Here is a 20,039-nt window from a genome sequence, read left to right on the forward strand (position 1 = left end):
CTTAACATGTTTGATTTCCTTATCTCCTTTTTTTTTTATCCTAATTAAAAATACTAGCATCTCTTTTAAATAATAGCTATAAGAACTAATTTCTTATCTTCAAAAAGATCAAATATTTATTTTGCAAATAAAGCTTGAACTTACAATTCTATACCTCTTAGTTGAACATAGTTCTGTTGTCTTTTTCAAGAATTAATCTCAGCTTTTGGCTTAGGGATTTTTCTTTTTGTGTTTTCTTAAGTCTTCTTCTTTGTCACATTTTCCTTCTTCATTTGTAGCTTCTTCTTCTGCTGCTTCATCATCTTCTTCTTCCTCTGCTTCTTTTCCACTGGTTCATAGTAATCCCATGGTTTTTCAGGGATGTGGGTTGCTTGGGGTTGTTCAACAACTGTTGTGGCTCTGATTTGTGGCCATTGTTCTGTTGTGGGAGAAAGAAGATGAAGAGAAAGGAGAGAAGAATAAGAAAAAATAAAAGCAGCATAAAGAGAAAGAGGTTGAGGGAGAAGAAGATGAAGAGAAAGATGAGAAGAAAAAGAAGAAAAATTATTCTGACCAATCATCTTTTCTTTTTTTTTTTTTTGACCCTTTTACTATTTCTCCTACGTGGCAAGTTAACTTGCCACGTCAGCTAGTTAACTTGCTACGTTAGCGCTCCCGTTAACCTCCTAACAGAAACTGCTAATTAGTGACTATTTTGTCACTTTTTCATAACGTTAGTGATTGTTTTGTAACTTTTCGAAAGTTGAGTGACTGAAATAAAATTTAGGTGATTGTTTTGTCAGCTATCCCAAAGTTGAGTGACTGTTGGTGTAATTTACCCTTAATTTTACTATTGAGTCTGAACCCAATTAATAACTGCTTTATATAAATTATTATTTAATTTTAATTAAATATATAATAATATTAATATTAAATAATCTATATATGTTATATAAAACCAATTATTTTGAAGTCATTAGGAGTAAATAGAGGTAGTTTAAGTATTAGGAGTAGGAGTAATTTAGGTATTAAAAGTTAAGGAAAATTTAAATATTCTAATAGAAGGTAAATAATTATTTCTACTTTTGATTTTTTTATTTGTTTTAATTTAGGTAATATTTATTTGTTTAAAATCTTTAAAAGATTAAAGAATATGGTTTTGAAAAAAAATTAAAGTGAAATTAAAATTGTATCAATTCAAAACCCGTCAATTTTTTAATATTTTTCATCAAAAGTTTTTTTCCCTCTTTTATTATAGGTTTTGATAATTTTTTTACACAATGCCTAAAACTAGGTGCAATCTCTTTCAACTCGTTAATAGGAAAATAATGCACTTCAATGTACTTAAATCTATGTTTTTCTTTATTGACATCATTAATACTTATGTCAATTGAGCTAAAACTCAATTAACTTTTTACATCTTTATTTTCTTTTTGTTCTTATTATATATTTTCGACTCTATAGTCATTGGAGTTAATCACGGTATATTTATTAATTTTTTATATTTTATTATTTTCTTGAGCTTTTCTTAAGCAAAATGTATTTTTAACTCTATCAGCACTTATTTCATAACCCCTTTTATTTAGTTTATTTTCCTTTCTCATCTTCCAAAACTTTACATTTCATTCTTTTCATAAATATTAAATTCATTTACTTTTACTATTAATATCAATTTTGATTGTAAATATCTGGTAATATAAATTGTTAGCTTAGACAAACCAATTTTGATATGCCAAATTTATGCAAAAAAAAAAAAAATTCATTTGTGTTAGCAAGACGTCTGTTGAAGGTTTTTCTTATTTAGATCCATTGATTTACATCAAATATTATACATTATATCTTTTTTAATCTTCGTCTGACTTTATTAATAAATGACTAAAATTTAAAGATTATTCATTGGTTGGGAATGTTTTTTTGCTTGGGCTTTAACCAATGTCAATGCTTTCGGATTATTTTACTTGATTTGTTCATGGAAGACTCCAAAGATCAAGTACAGTAGAAGAGTTGTATTTAAATTCTTTGAATATATGGGACGATGTTCGCTTACATATATGCGCACTTAATTTTTTTTTTTAACATTTTGATGTGTAATTTTCATACAACAACCGGTTGATCTGAATAAGTAATCACTATTTTGATTTTCTTTCCTTGATGAATTACGTTATAATAAGGGTTCAAGATCTTAGCAGTCAGTTTCAGGACGTATTTCACCAAAGGCCTCCGATCTTTCACTTTTTAACGTATTAAACCAAAAAAAGTTACTTCAAATATTTTTAGAATAATAATTTCTTTTCAGAAATATTTAATAAAAAAATAACAATAGTACAATACTTTGAAATGAAATATATATAGGTTAAAATTCTTAAATTTCATAAATTACAAAATTATTAAATAGTACCTATATTATAAGGGGGTCTTGGTTTGCAATTCTATAATAATTTTAAAATTAAAAAATATAAATATATATTTTAAATAAATTCTACTGATGGTATTAATAAAAAGATGGTCGTTACATCCCACCTAACCGCGATCTGATTGGATATAGGGGTCAGTGCCTTAAAAGGACCTTTTATTGAAGAAACATAACAGAAAACCTAAGAAAATAAAATGCATTCATAAAAACAGCTGAAAAAACAAACAAAATTTCAAGCAGTAAAGAAACCCTCACCCCCAATTTGCAGAAAGTCGAAACGGGCTTGCAAGTTCTTCCATCCCCGCCTCTCATCAGCCAATGAATCGAGCTTTCGACCTTCCCACTCCAACGGAAGTTGTATTTGACGATTAATCTCAGTCCTCTCCTTTCGGTTCGTCGTCATTGAAGTCAAAAAGAAACAAACAAATCCTCTAGTGACAGACCTGTAACTTTTTAAATCTAATTTAGACATTATAAACAATTATATTAATCATGATGATGGCACGAAAAACATTTAATTATTTTATTTAAAAATTGTTATCTCTTTCATTTAAAAACAGCATGTTGATTTGTTTTGAGAAAATCTAAAATAATCTCTTTGAACTTCCTTTAAAGAATATTATCAAAATAAAATAGCTTTGAAAAGTCCAAGTTTGAGCATTTGAAGAAGACATCTTAATTTGAAAATGTTGTAGCAAAAATTAACAAAAATCGTATTGTTGATTTAAAATAGTTATTTGATACATTTCATAAATACTGAATAATTAAGTAAATAGATTTGAGTTTTGTAAAAATGTGTACTTGAATTTGAAATAAAATCATTGGGTCGAAATTGTAATTATGTTGAAAAATTCAGTTTTCCGTACCAATTAGATAAACCATTTTCAATAATTGTTTTGAACTAAATCATGTAAAATTATCCAAAATCTGAAATCAACGTCCAATTCCACAGTCCATAAATATGTTCGAGTAATCTTTCGTCAGTCGTGCCCATGTCCTAATCTCGAGGATTATTTGAAAAGTCAGAAATTAAATGGGGTGAGCTTTTAAAGTCCAGTGTGAGAATTAACTTAAATAAAAGTAAAGAATTAAGACATTTATTTCATAAATATAGTAGTATTCACATTCAAACATAATTTCACATATAGCCATGTGTATGAGTATGTCAATGCAAAGCTTTATAGAAATTAATGCAAGTCTTTCAGAAAACATTCCTACTCATCTCCGCTACACACCAATTAAGACTTCTCCAAAACTCATCCATCCAATAATACACCACTTTGTGGCCAAGCCATGCAAACAAGTTGCACGTTGTTGTTGTCAAGCCATTACATAACGTTGTAGTCAAGCCATTGAATATTGCAGTAAAATTGTCAAAGTCTTCCTCCTTACAAATCATCCAACCCAATGCATGTGATATGACATATAAATAATATTTTCAGTGGGCATGCTTAACATGCGAATTAGATTCATAATTAGTACAGTGGGCATGCTTAACATTCGTATCATATATCTCAATTTCTATATCAATGGCATGATTTATTTACCATGCATATCATATAATGCCAACAAATCACACATCATGAGTGTAGAGGCCCATTTTTATCCAGCTCAAACAAACTAAACCAGAAATAAAACAAATAAACACATTACATAAAAAGTCTATTTACAAGTCCAAATTCAAAACCCTAAAACCCAAACACTCGAAGCCCAATAGCCCAAATCCTAAAACCTAAACAAAAAAAAAAAAGGAAAACCTTAAGTCCCCTTCAACATCGCTCCCTCTCCATGTCAGCAGGCGCACTATCCGAAGTTTACTCCTCTTTCACCAAAATGGCAAAGCGAGGCTTCCTATCGTTATTGACCGCCACAAATACCCGCAAAAAAGAGGAAAAAAAACAAGAACAGAGACAGAGGAACAGAGAAAGGACAGAAACAGAGATAAAGAAAAAAAAATTAATATCTTGTAATATATTTCGGCTATAAAAGCATAAACCAATTGTAACACAAAAAAAAAATAGAAAATAGAATACAAGAAAAAAAAACAAGTTTAAAGGTAGTTCATTTTTTATTTATCTTTTAAATTCTAGTTCATTTTTTATTTATCTTTTAAATTCCAAAAATATGAAAAAGGAAAAAGAACTGAAAAAGTTGTGTTTTACCTGTTTCATCGCGCCGCTATCGTGGATGTCCCTTTACGACTTGAAAGGTCTTCGAATCCCTTGGGATTCGTCGAACGTCTTGTCGAAAAAAGGAGAAACTAAAAGGCTTCTCCACCTTCGGTCGGGTTTTGGTCGGGTTTTTTGGGATTCTGACCCTAGATTTGTGTTATACGCTTTTAAAGGATTAAAAGGGTTTTTTTTTATATCTCCGACCATCGAAGGCGGTAGTCTCCGTCGTCGATAATCGATGGCCACGGCGGAGACTCGCCAACTCCAAGGTCGGATAGGGAGGGACTTTGGAGAGAAGAAAAAGAGAAAAGGAAGTTTTTTTTTAAAAAAAAATTGATGCAAATGAATTTTTTAACATTTTTTAAACTTATATAGCCCCTCAAAACGACGTCATTTTGGGCTTGGCTTCAGACACTCAAAATGACGTCGTTTCAAGCCTAACCCGAATATCCTCTCAGGATCAGCGTGTTTTTTAAGGGAGGGGCTATTTGTTGTTTTGGCCCTTCCTCCTTTTTGCCCCTTTTTAATTTCGTCCAACATCTTTTATTTTATTTTATTTTTATCCTTTTTATTTTTTTCTCGTGCAATCTAGTCCTTTAGCTCACTATTGACCCATTGAAGGAATGACACGTGTAATATGGTCGAGATAACTTTGCTTTTAGTCCCTGTTCATTTTCACATTTTCTAATTTAATCCTTTATTTTGCTTTATTTTTTAATTCATACTTTAAATTTTGTTTAAACTTCAATTTAATCTTTCATTTATTTAATTTCACCCATTTACTTACTTTTTTTAACACTTGAAATTTATGTTATTTACATTTCTCCTTTTTAACTACACATTTTTTTTTTTTACTCTTAGGTGGTTATCTTTTTTTCTATTTATTTATATCGGTATTATGGTAGTAATCATGTCATGACCATTGCTATTATCATTATGAATTACTGTTGTTATTACTATTATAGTTGTATTATTATTATTTACTCGCATGGTTTTTTTTGTTTTTTTTTTATTTTTATTTATTATTGTAATATCAACATTTTGTTTTTTCACCCACATAGTTTAGTTATTTTATTTTATTTTGATATCCCCATACCATGTATCGTGTTTAAATATATTTATCCATTTTCATACTATGCCCAAATGAATTAATTGCATATCGCATTAAGCGTTATATTTTTTCTTACCTGACACATAGGAAATAATTAAAATCGAGGCAATGTTCTTTATTTAGGGAGTCGAGAAGTTGTGCCCTAACTTACGGGGTTCGACTTTCTCTTTGAACCTAAATAATTGAACATCCTTTTAAAATTCAAAATGCAAATGATTTAGGTAATAATCAAATGGTGAGCATTCTTGTTTTTGGGAATTCAAGACATTGTGCCCTAACTCCTGCGACATGATCTTTTTTTCTCGAAATAAGAGAATCTCCTCTGTAAAATTTAACTTAGATAGTGACATTTTCGATGCCATCAAATAACATCATGTAAAAAGGGATTGCATTTTAAATTCTCTTCGAATTCTCAATTTTTGACGCTAAGGCATCAAGTAATCAACTACAAACCAATTTTGGGTGTTATGAGGATGCTAATCCTTCCTCATACGAAACCGACTCCCGAACTCATTTCTTGGATTTTGTAGACCGAAAATCATCATTTTAGTAAATTTAACCTTTTATTAAAATGATCAAATTTCGGGGTGATCCAATCACACCTAATAAAAAAGATTGGTGGCGACTCCATCTTCATTTTTAAATAAAAAGTTGATTTCAAAAAAAAAAAGGGTTTCGACTGTAACGCCCCCGTACCCGAGACCATTTCCGGAGTCGAGCACGAGGTGTTAACAGACTTAATTCATTAATTAAACAGCTCAAACAATTTATTTTTAAAATTTCCGGACAAGCTGGCTAACTGCATCACAGTTGCTTAAAAATTCATATCTCGAGTTATGAAACTCGAAATTAAGATCCGTAAATTTTTCCTGAAACTAGAATCATATATATATCTAATAATTTTTTTTTAGAATTTTTGATTAGGCCAATTAGTACATTTTATTAGTTAAAGTCTCCCTTGTTTCAGGGTTCGGCTACTCTGACTCCTGTGCACTACGAATCAAATTTCTTTCTGTACAGAAATCCAATGACTATGTCATTTGTTTCAATTAAAAATAGACTCAATAAGGAATCCATAAATATAAATTGTGAGTCCTAATTATGTTTACACAAATTATGGTGAATTTCTAAAGTCAGAACAGGGAATCCAGAAATTGCTCTGACCCTGTTTCACCAAAACTTAAATATCTCATAAAATACAACTCTTTTACCTATTTCGTTTCTTCCTCATGAAAATAGATTCATTAAGATTCAATTCCATATTTTATTCATCACTAATTCTATCTCTACTATTTTTAGTGATTTTTCAAACTCACGTCACTGCTGCTGTGTGATTCTGTTTTATAGCCAATTTCACCATTTTATGGATTTCCATAGATTAGTTAGCACATAAAGCATACTTGTTATCAAATATAATCTCGATTAGCCACTCCAATAGCTAATCATTCTCAAACATTTCCATGCCATCCATGAGCTATATCATAAGATTATATACACAAAAGGATTATAATGTTATACATGCCATATTCCCAAAATATGCAAGCCACCATACCGAGATGGTCCGTTGATAGTGTGAGCGTGCCTCTGACCGTTCTGATCTCCAAATCGGCTTGTCAAAACTACAAGGAATGGAAGGGAAGGAGTAAGCATAAATGCTTAGTAAGTTCACATGCAAATAACCAATAACTTAACAAAGCAATTATACCAACCAACATTAGCATAATATCACTAAAACATATATCACATTTCTATTCATCATTCATCGTCTTACTAAATTATTGTTGTCGTATCAAGTCTCAACCCGAGGGTTCAGTACATACCTGTCCAAAGTGCCCATTCCACAACACTTACCAATACGTCACTTGCATCTTAAGTATTCTTCCATTTCACTAGAATTTTATCCGTTGAACATATCGGAATATAACTTGGATACATGGAAAGTTTGCACATAAGTGCCACATATGTAGCCAAGCTACCATGTAACCCGCCCATAAGCGAACTCGGACTCAACTCAACGAGCTCGGGCGTTCGCATCCATAACTGAACTCGGACTCAACTCAACGAGCTCGGATGCCTAGTTATTTCTCACGAACTCGGACTCAACTCAACGAGTTCGGACGTTCGCATCCATAAGTGAACTCGGACTCAACTCAACGAGTTTAGATACCTAGTTACATCTCATGAACTCGGACTCAACTCAACGAGTTCGGGCATTCGCATCCATAAGTGAACTCGGACTCAACTCAACGAGTTCGGATGCCCAAATATCCTTATCTATTACTAAGGTTTAACGGGATTTTCCTCGTTCGTACTCCTTTACCATTCTCCTTAGAATACTAATGACGATACTTCGGTAGTCTTTCACATTTTTCACATAATTCATAAAATTTTTGCATGTTGTCCAACAATGACCACAAAACATAGAATTGCATGATAACAATCATAATATCGTATAAATAGCATTAAATGATTTAAAATAACAGTTATATTACAATATTTACATATGAACTTACCTCGATACAAAATGAGAATAGTCGAGCCTATTCCTCGTAAACTTTATTTTTCCCCTGATCTCGACTCGAATCTCTTTTCTCTTGATCTATAATACAAATTAATTTATTTAATACACACATTCATCAAAACAGCCCCTAGTACGAACTTTGGAAAAATTACCATTTTACCCCTAGACTTTCACATATTTACACTTTTACCCCAAGGCTCATAAATTAAACCTCATCCTATTTTCTTATGTTTTATGACATGCTAATCATTTTTCCCTTCTATAGAAACATCAAATTCACACTCTAACATGTACTTATGAATATTAGGTATTTTTATCGATTATGTCATTTTACTCGTTTTTAGGAAAAATCACTTAGCAAAAGTTGTTTAACACAAACTCAAACTTCATATTCTACCATAAAACATCAAAATTCATACATATCATCCATGGGTAAAATTTTAAATATAAACCCTAGCTCAAAATATTGGTAGAAATAGGTAAACCAAGCAACGAGGATTTCAAAAATGTAAAGAACATTAAAAACAGGCATAGAAATCACTTACAATCAAGGCTTAAAAGTGTTGAAACCCTAGCTATGGTGGAGAGAAAAATTTGGCAGCAACTTATGGAGAAGATGATCATTTTTGTGTTATTTTTCCCATTTTATTTCATTTAATATCAAAATGACCAAAATGTCCTTCCTTATTAAACTTTAAAAAATTCCATCCATATCCAATTTTTGTCCATAAACTTAGAAATTGGTCAAATTGCTATTTAAGACCTCCTAATTAATATTTTAAAGCAATTTCATACTAGAAACTTCTAGAATGCAAATTTTGTAACTTATTCAATTTAGTCCCTAACTTCAAATTAAGCACTTTATGCATAGAATTTCTTCACGAAATTTTCACAAAATCATGAAATCATATCATAGACCTCAAAATAATCATAAAATAATTATTTTTATCTCGGATTTGTGGTCCTAAAACTACTATTCCGATTAGGCCCTAATTCGAGATATCACATCGACAATGAGAATTGGAATGTAAATGTATTTTCACAATCAACTTGTATCACTTCAACATAATCATACTGTCACAAAATGATCAATTCAGATTACTTACTTGAGAATCGCCCTTTTTTATGAATTTTGCATCCCTTTTTGAATACCTAGAGTATTCACATTATTTCACAATACAGAGAGCTTAACAAAGTTTTGTAATAAAATATATTTATTTTAGATAATAAATCTCGTATATGTTTGCTATTAAGTTAACTACACATTGTTTTGTAAGTTCGACAACATCGATTCTGATTCTAATTCCAACTCCAAGGGAAGAAATTCGACCTTGAATCATTTTTATTAATAAAATAAATACCATGTGTTAAAATGCTAAAACGTTCCATATAGGTCTCATATCAAAATCAAGTGAGAGGACTAACTTATCAATCATATAAATGAATACACTTTTTTCCTAAAATGAGAATACGAATCCAAACACTTCACAAGTGTGCAAAATCAATGTTAGATTCGACCTTAAGAAATGGAAAGGAAAATATTAATATCTGAACTTTAAATATCACTTATGATAATTCCAAGAAATAGGAGAGTCCTTAATCCCATGGTGATTCAATTATAAAGGAAGATTATTTAAGGAGAATCAACGTCCGAAATTCAAAAGAATAGATCAGGACCACAAATGATCGATAAAAATAGGAGAGGAGGAATAATAGTTAAATTATAACTAAAGAATTGAAGAGGAAATGAAAATTTGCGAAGAACGGTGACTAACAGCGGTGGTGGTACGACAACATTACGGTGATGACACGACGGTGGTGCTGTGGGGATAATGTGTGGAAGAGGCATGGAAGAGGGGGGTTTTAGTGGTGTTGTGGTGGTGATTGGATGATAAAGTGGTGGCCAAATGTGGTGATATGGTGGAAAAATGTAAAAGAAATGATGGTTGAAGAAGGGGGAAAAGAGAGAAAATATGGGAGAGAAAGTTCAAATGAGAAGCAAATGGAATTATATAGTGTCTAGATGCATGAGACGGCAATAGAATGGCAAGGGAAGGAAAAATGGCAGCAAGGGGGACAAAGGCATGAAAAGTGGATCATGAGGGAATCAAGAGAGTGAAAAGGGGACTATTGAGGGAATGTTGACTAGCTAAGCAAAGAAAGAATCTTCCCTTGCATGGTAACTAGGTGCAGACAACACAAGGGGGTTTGACCAAGGTTTAATGTGTCAAAAATTCTAAAAAAAAAAAAGTTGTAGGTAAAGGGAATTAAACTTAGAATCTTAGGGAATTTAGTTGAGCTCCTTACTATTAGGCTACTACTTGCTTGCACATAAACTGACGAAATTAAAAATAAAAATATGGGGCGTGACAAAACCCATCTCATCTCTTCCCTTGCATGGCTTCTCTATTCTTCTCTACCTCCGCTTCCACTATCACTGAAGCTTACTCTATCCAAATCATGAGACTCGTATATTTTTTTCCCTCTTCAGCTAACAAGTGGGTTGCTTCATTTTCTTGGCGGGGTATGTATCTAAATTCCACCGATCCAAATCTATTAACCTGTTCTTTAATCTCCTTAATTAAAACACTTACATTCAATCTATCCTCTTCGTTTAACATTAGCTTTTTTTATGATTGCCAACGTGTCCCCTTCGACAATGATTTCTGGAAAACCAAGCTCCTCTATAAATGTTATAGCTTGCAAACATGCCCTGGCTTCTGTTGCTACTAGATCCACCATATTCTCACATGGATAAGTACACACGCCCACTATTAAACCCTCACTATTATGCACTAAGGCCCTTATTGTTGTAATCCTTTAAAATTGATAGAATGTTGCATCAACATTGACTTTCTTTATGTAACCTGTTGGTGGTTCCCATATGAAAATATCTGACTGTTTAGTAGTTATCATTACCCCATTTAAATTGTCAAGCTCTTGAGCATAGGCTTTCACAAAAGCCATCACCATAAATGCATTATGGCGTACCCCTTCAGGGTAAATGCTATTTCTATTATGCCATATTGCCCAAAAAATAATCCCCCACATTTTGCATGTGCTTAAACTATTATTCAAAAATTCCTAAGCTAACCATAACTTCAAATTATTTGTTCTTTTGGAGGATGAAAATGGCACCTCCAGCTCCTATAGGATTTGAATCGTTACTAGCATTCCTTGAAAACATGCTCAACAGACTCTTCAGCCCTTTGACAGAGAGGACAACAACTCACCACAACAATTCTTCTTACCTGAAGATTACCAAGAGTGGGCAAATAATTATTAACAATCTTCCAACATGTAATTTTGTTCTTGCTAGCAACATTTAAATTCCACAGTTTCCTATAAAAAGCCTTTAGCACTATATTTTGATTTGTTGTGTCAATTACTGTTGTATCATTGTCGTGTACCATTAGCCACTTGTAGCCACTCTTGGCCGAGTACACTTTAGTATTATCCTATTGCCATAAAAGTTCATCCATTTGAGCAAACCAGGAAAGTGGAATTGACACAATTCTTTCCACCTACTCACTATAAAATAGCCTTTTCAGCACACCAATTTCTAGGTAACCGAATTTAAATCAATCAAATTTGCCACAAATGTATAATTAATGTTAATATCCTGACCCCTCACCCTTCCCTATCCAAGTCCTGGCAAACATAAATTGTTCCAAATATTTATCACCGTCCCATTGCCCACCCTCCATCCACAATCATTCTCTAAAAATTTTTTAGCGCTCCAAATGCTCCACCAGGTATAAAAAGGGTAAGACCCCAACCTTGAACTCATAAAATCATCAACATGATAATACTTAGCTCTCATAACTCGAGCAAACAAACTATCTGACTTCGTCAATAATCTCTATGCCTGTTTCTCTAATAAAGCTATATTAAATTTGCCAAAATCTTGAGAGCCTAACCCACCGTCACACTTTGTAACACTCCCAACCCGTATCCCTCGCCAGAACCGGGTTACAGAGCATTACCAAAGTTTACAGATTAAACAAAGAGAAATTCCAAACATTTCATATCATCAAAACAAGTCATCAAAGCATCATTTTAATCCAAATTATAAATATATCGAATCCAAATCAATTTTGCCTAGTTTATGAGCACTTAAATATAGAATTAAATTCACATGCACTTATCTAAATTTAGTTCAATTTATCATGCCATAATATGGCTTAAAAAACAAACACATATTTATATGTATAAAACCAACCAAAATTAAACTTATAACCTCATTTACAATCAAACCACAAAATAACTATTATTTAGACACCTAGGTACATGCCGACACAGAGGATAAACATCACCACATTTGAGTTTGGGATCGTTGTTGGATGCTGAATCGGCGATGAAAAGTTAAGTACCTAACCTGCGCACAGAAAACAAAACCGTACGTTGAGTATAAACTCAGTGGTATTTCTATAATTCAAATATTTAAAGATAATAAATTACAAATATACAATTTAAATATAAACACATATTAATATTTAACTATTACAACAACCATATCATATTTCATTTGTTTCACAAATATCTCAATTCTCATACTTGCTATATATATGGTTTTTCACATTTATTTCACATTTCATTATACAATTGCAATATCCATTCCATAGTCATTTCATGAGTATATAACTCATATATTCCATATATTTGCAACATATTTCACATTATATTTTCAATTCACTATTCACTTCCATTTCTCATACCATACCATTTCAATATCAATTATGAAACTTTATTATTAATTTACCCCTATTAATACGGCTCGGACTCAGATGGATACACAGATCCAACTAGAATAATTCGAAGTAATAATTTGACACCAAGTGTCTCATCGGCTAAACCGAAGTAAATTGGCACCCAGTGCCTCATCCAATATATCCGAAGTAATAATTTGACACTTAGTGTCTCATCGACTCGAAGTCGTAGAAATCCCTGAACTCTTCCAATCCTATGGCATGCCATCTATATCTGACTCAGCCTAATACAGTTAATAGGGTTTAATTTTACTTTCCAAATACAACCAAAATTCAATTATTATATTTGCACACATAAGATATATTCATTTCAATTCAATAATAAATATATTCATAATATATATATATATATCAATTCAATCCATTCAATCAACTTTAATTCAATTTAATGTCAAAATGCCAAATACTCATCTCAACCACTTACCATAAGTATTAAATCAAAACACCACAATTAATAACTAGATTCGGATTATAGAAATACAAATTAGGAATTCTGAGCTATTCCACGTCGACTTTATCTTTTCCCCTTTTAGTCAAGAATTCTGGTACGACGTTAGCTACGAAATTAAAACAATTAAAATTTATCAATACAATACAATTTAAATTTCATATTGAATATTTCAACTTTTTACTCAACATTTGTCTAAATTTCAATTTAGTCCCTAAACCGAGACTAATTTTATTTCTTCACTATCAATTCTATATTTTTATTCAATTTCCACTTTAAGCTATATTTAACTCTCTAATTTCACTTAAATCCCTAAACTTCAATTTTTTTACAATTTAATCCTTGTTATACAAAATTTACTACTTGTTCAACAATTTAATCCTTTTTCATTTCCCGCTTAAAAATCTATCAATTTAGTCCCTAATACTAAAATTATTCAACATAGAAAACACTTAAAAACTCAATAATTTCTGAAATTTTGACATGGGACGGGTAGTATTTAACACCGGGATTTCAAAAATATAAAAATTATAGGAAAAATGGATTAAATTGACTAACCAATTGAATTTAAAAATTTAAAAACCCTAAAGCCCTTCGTCTGTTTCTTTCTCCTTTTTCTTTTCTTTTTTTTTCTCGTTTTGCTTCTCTGTTTCGTTTCTACCTTTCTATTTCTTTTTCTTTCTTTATTTTGTTTGTTTTATTATTATTATAATATATAATATATATACATATATATTAAGTAAACTTATTTTAAGCCTTACCTAAAGAACAATCGTATAATTGCTTATTTAGTCCCTTTTAATTTTTCTTTAATCTATAATTCAACTTTTACCTTATATGCAATTTTAGTCCTTATACCTAATTACTTTTAATTCAAGCAAATTCACTTAACCTGAAACCTAATTAACTACACAACTAGCTTTGTAAATATTTATTAAAAATATTTATGAGTCCGATTTACGAGAATAGGTTCTCGGGAATGCACTTTTTTTTTAATTTGGTCCTTTTTAATTAATAAACTATCGAAACGTTAAAATTTCTTAACGAAACTTTAATACCACCTTAATGACACTCCGTATATATTTATAAAAATATTTACGGCTCGGTTTATAAAAAAAGGCCCCGATACCTCATTTTCTAAAATGCTTGAACTTAATAAATTACTTATATAACATAAATTATCAAATAAAAAACCTTTTAAAAATCACATTTGACTCATAAATATTAAATAATAATATTTACAAACTTACTCGTCAGATTTGGTGGCCCCAAAACCACTATTTTTGACACCACTAAAAAAAAAGAGTTGTTATAACTCTTCCCCCTTACAAAAATTTCGTCCTCGAAGTTTCTTACCTAGTACAAGCTATTAAATCAAGTCTTTCTTTCACATTTTCAATCGAAGTCCATAAAAATCGATAATAACTCATATCATTTCCGAACTCATATCAGAACTCATTTTAGAACTTAATACTAGACCTGAACTTAACTGAATAGCTCTAACATTCTCTTATCATTGCTTTATCATTAGTAATATAACTATCGAGAAATTCCCAGTAATCGTTTGTCGAAACATAACCGAGAAACCTGGATTATCAAACTCTGACTAATGTTTTTAACGTGGTTGCATCTATAATTTTCAACTGATATTTGTTCCCTTTTTTTCCAGGAAAGCGTGAAGCAATATCATTTTACACAAGTGAGATAACTTCAACAATCGGGACGACTTTAACCCATAATAACATTTTCCCGATTAGAACTGACATGATATATATATTTTTTGTATCAAGTCTTCTAGAATTTGAATTTCTCATTCTGACTGTCCGTTTATTTACTCAAGAATGCACAAAATTTATTCTCGGACCTGAGGATAAACTCAAATGTGTATAACTCAATTAACTTTTCAATGAATAACCCACTTTGATTAAAACAACTGAGTCAATTTTATCTATCAGATAATAATATTTCAGCATAATCCCTTCTTTTTGTTGTCAAGACAACCCATACATACAATCTATCACAATTCCCCTAGAATAATAATCAATGATCCTTAAAAACTGCATTAACTTAAATGAAACATAACATCCCGTTTTAACTTGTTGACATTAATCCAAAATTACCTAAGGAATGAAAACCAATATACAAGTTTGAGCTTAATCTTCCACTGTCTACTCTTTTGTCGATGTCAACCCTTTCACGAAAGCTAGAAAGGGATTATATATAATAAAGCTATTTTGATTATTAACATCGAAGCTTTGAACTATATTGAAGCCACAACCATCAGATAGATTAAAAACCATAGTGCTATAATAGGACTGACGTTTCAACTATATAGATAGAACAATACCTCAACATCAATAGTGCACTCCAAAATAGAAGAGGAAAATTGAAAGTAGTCCCAATAACAACTAGTGCAGTAATACAACTTCTATAATCTGAAATCCATATCACCGAGCTCCCCTGATCAAACTAGGATTTATAACAGTAATAAATATAATTACCTTCAGCCAATGAATATCTTTTACAGATGAACCATGTTTGATAAATTAAACAATAAGAATGAGAAGAAAATCGAGATAATGAAATCAAAGATGTGAAGCTATACTGAATTTTCGAGAATAAAAACCACATTGAATGATAAAGAGATTGATCATATCCCAGAGAAAGTCCAGAAAAAGAATATCGCTCATGCACACTAGAAACAGTTGTGATAGAGACAATGTAAATTGCTCATATGTAATTCAGAGCATCAACCAGTAGAAATAGAAAATAATATCATATGAGTCTTATCATCAAGTCTTCTATCGAACATAATAGATTAGAAAACGAAAGAAAGATAGAGCAATACTGATCATGAATAAACCAGACTAATAATAATTCCGTCTAACATTATGATTAGCTAATGTTATCTTACGATAAGAATCACCTCTGAAGATGAATTATTACATATACCTCTGAGAATAAATGAACAAATAGAAAACCTAAAAGAGATCACTATAAGATACTCGACTATAACAGCTGCATTCAGATATCTTTGGAATTTCAACACTATCCACTAACTACGACAGTCATCAATGATCTCACATTATCTGAATCACTAAAAAAATCAATTCAAATGAAATTTTGGTTAACCCGTTCTTTAAATACCATACCTGAATAAGTAAATTATTCATGAATAACTTCTTCCTTAATAGTGACATTGCGTATCCCTAATAATTTTTAGAAAAATCTGATATCACTTTTAGCACTTTCTTTACTTGCTAACCTATCATCGGCTCTGGCCGCATTATTATTCATTCAACTATTGAACTCTTCAGTTTCACACATGTAAGCTTAAAGAATATAAATCCTATAAATTTTGTTGTATAAGACTGTACAGGTGAGGGGGTGAAGGCCTTAAAGCCTCAAAATTTGACTCTCATATATACACATGCATAACATAATAGTCATCATCAACATAATCATTATACATTCAACATAATCATTTATTATTAGCCCTACACTCCATGTGGGGATATAATCAACCCACCCATCTCTACACTTCAAATAGTACCGAATGCGGCACTGGACAGTAATATGCAGCTATGCTGCCAATAATTTAGGCTCGAAGCCTTTCAGTACACTTCCTCCGATCAATACCAACCTATCCTCATGCAATGCATCATACAGTCATGTCATGCCAATCATGGTATCATGCATATATTCAGTATAGTATTAACAGCATGCTTAGTATACAGTCATACATATATACACATATCATATATGGATATTTCAGTCATTCAGTTATTTCATTCAGCTAGGGGTTGAGGTAAGCTTACCGACCCTACAGAAGGTTCACAGTCGTCTCGGCGACCCGTGCAACCTTAGCTACTAATCAGTAGAAATGGGCTCACACACCCATGTTGTATGCCTACGTGGGCTCACACACCAGTGTGACCCATATAGCCTAAATTGGCCTTGGTCGTGTAGATCACACAGCTTGGCCTAAAATCCTACACCCCCGTGTCACCCACACGACCTAATAGGTCGAGCCCGTGTGTCTTACACAGCCTCGTCAAGCCATTACACCCCCGTGTCATGCACACACGGCCTGGTTCGTCGAACACACACCCGTGTTCCGTCACACGGCGCCCGTGTGGCGTCGACAGAGAGCTTTTTCGGCTTTTTTCAGAGTCATATTTTCCGCGTTTCGATTACACACCTGGTTCAATTTTGACTCGTAATCACTCTTGAGTACTCTAGAACCTATACTCGACAATAGAAAGCTCAATTTCAGTCACTTAATCTAAATTGCTACGAACAGACAATTCTGAAAAACCATCAACAACTTTACCTTTCTTAAGCAACCCCAATTTCGCACAACCACAGCATCAATTGAGATCCAGCAGCCCCTTAATTTGTGCTTAAATAGTAAGTGACTCTCGTCAAACGAATATTCACTGAATAAATAAAAAAGAACTCACTTATCACTAATCGAATAACACACGAAAAGTAGAGACTGAAATGATGATGGGAATAAGGAAAAAATATAGTTTGGAGAATAAGAAAATAGTGTGAAAAAAGGAAAGAAATGGCAGCAATAAGGAATTCCGGCTACAGCAAAAAGAAAAAGATGAAAAAAGAGGCGTCAATTTTTCTTTCTCCGGAGAGAATTTTGGTACCCCAGTGTTTCCACAAATCCCCACTATTTCAAAAACCCCTAATCTTTTCCATCAAATTCTACTAACCACCCACCACTCAGAGTCCACTAATAGAACAATTGTAGCCGAACCTTTAGCAAAAATAATACTACTTACCATTGCAGAGAATCGAACACAAGCCCTCCAGCATGTTAACCCTCATTTAACCACTAGACCAGCAGGCCCATTCTGTTATATTTTCACACACTTATCCTTATAAGCCTACTGGCCAGAGATAGGGATTATTCATATGAAAACAAAAATTTATTCAAGACAAGGCTTGAACCCAAGACTTCTCAGACACTCCCAGACTCATAACCACTGATGCAGATGGTATTTTATGGCAAAAATGTACAGAAATAAATATAATGTATTTTTGTGGCGTTACAACTCTACCCTTTAAAAAAAAAATTCGATCTCAAAATTTTACCTGATCAGAACAGTTGAGGATACTGCTGACGCATCGCATCCTCAGGCTCCCACGTAGCCTTATTAGTGCTATGATTACACGATAGATTCTAACCAATTGAATGGATTTTTTTTTCAGAATTTTAATGTCGCGATCTAATATCTGAACCAGCTCCTACTCGAAGGTCAGATCTGGCCTAACCTCGATCTCCTCTACTAGAACAATATGTGTTGGATCAGAGCGATAGCGCCTCAACATCTAGATATGGAAAACATCATGAATCTGATCTAATTTTGGAGGTAGCTCTAACTAGTAAGTAATAGGTCCCACTCGTTTTAGTATGAAATAGGGTCCAATAAATCTAAGGCTCAACTTGTCCTTACGACCAAATCGCAGTGCCTTCTTTTATGGTGAGACCTTGAGAAAAACAAAATTCCCCACAGAATACTCAATCTTACGTCGCTTCAGGTCGGCGTAGGACTTTTATTTATCAGATGCATCTTTCAGTCGGTCTCGAATCAATCTAAATTTATACTTTGTATCAGAAACCAATTCAAGACCCAGAACTTGTCGCTCGCCCAACTCAATCCAGTATAAAGGAGTGCGACACTTACGGCCATAAAGTGCCTCATAAGGTGCCATCTGTATACTAGACTGATAACTATTATTGTAAGTGAACTCTGCCAACGGCAAATACTCCTCCCAACTGCCTTGGAAATCAATCACATGGCTCCTCAACATATCCTCCAGTATCTAAATCACCCTTTCAGATTAACCATCTGTCTGAGGATGGAAAGCAGTATTGAAGTCTAACCTTGAACCCAGAGCCTCATGTAGCTTCTTCTAAAATCGAGACGTGAAGCGAAGATCCTTATCAGAGATAATCGAAGCCGGTACCCCATGCAGTCTCACTATCTCAGGCACATACAATTTAGCCAGCTTCTGTAGAGAGTAGTCAGTACGAACCGGTATGAAATGGGAAGATTTGGTCAACCGATCCACTATAACCCATACTAAATCCTTCTTAGTGGGTGTGAGGGGCAACCCACTAACGAAGTCCATAGTCACTCTCTCCTACTTCCAAAGTGGAATCTTAACTGGCTGCAACAACTTCGAAGATAACTGATGCTCAGCCTTAACCTGCTGGCAAGTTAAACATTTACCAACAAAATCAGTAACCTTTCGTTTAAGTCCTGGCCACCAGTATATCTCACAAAGGTCTCAGTACATCTTATTTCCACCAATATACTTAGCATAGGGGCTACTATATGCCTCTTTCAGTATCACCTACTTCAATTCAATGTCTTTCGGCACACAGACCCTCCCATGGTAACAAAGTACCCCTTCACTATTCTGTCTAAAGTCCTCAATAATCCAACTCTCAACCTGTCAGAAACGAAGACCCAACGGTTCGTCTTCCAACTACTTACCCTTAATCTGCTCAATCCACGTAGGCTTAACCTAAAGCTCTGCTAGCAGACTTCCATCATCAAATAAACTGAGGCGAGCAAACATCACCTTCAAATCAGTTATAACCTT

At 32.8% G+C, this 20,039-nt stretch overlaps 1 long non-coding RNA gene across 1 annotated transcript; it reads right to left on the reverse strand.

The window, feature by feature from the left end:
* Positions 1–2,445: 2,445 nt before the first annotated feature.
* LOC128291406 (uncharacterized) lies at positions 2,446–3,035 on the reverse strand. The gene is made up of 2 exons (XR_008281179.1): positions 2,648–3,035; positions 2,446–2,573 (listed from the first exon to the last, which is right to left on the reverse strand). It is a non-coding gene; the product is annotated as an uncharacterized LOC128291406 (long non-coding RNA).
* Positions 3,036–20,039: the final 17,004 nt, after the last annotated feature.

This window comes from Gossypium arboreum, chromosome 4 (assembly GCF_025698485.1).
Source record: "Gossypium arboreum isolate Shixiya-1 chromosome 4, ASM2569848v2, whole genome shotgun sequence".
NCBI lineage: Eukaryota > Viridiplantae > Streptophyta > Magnoliopsida > Malvales > Malvaceae > Gossypium > Gossypium arboreum.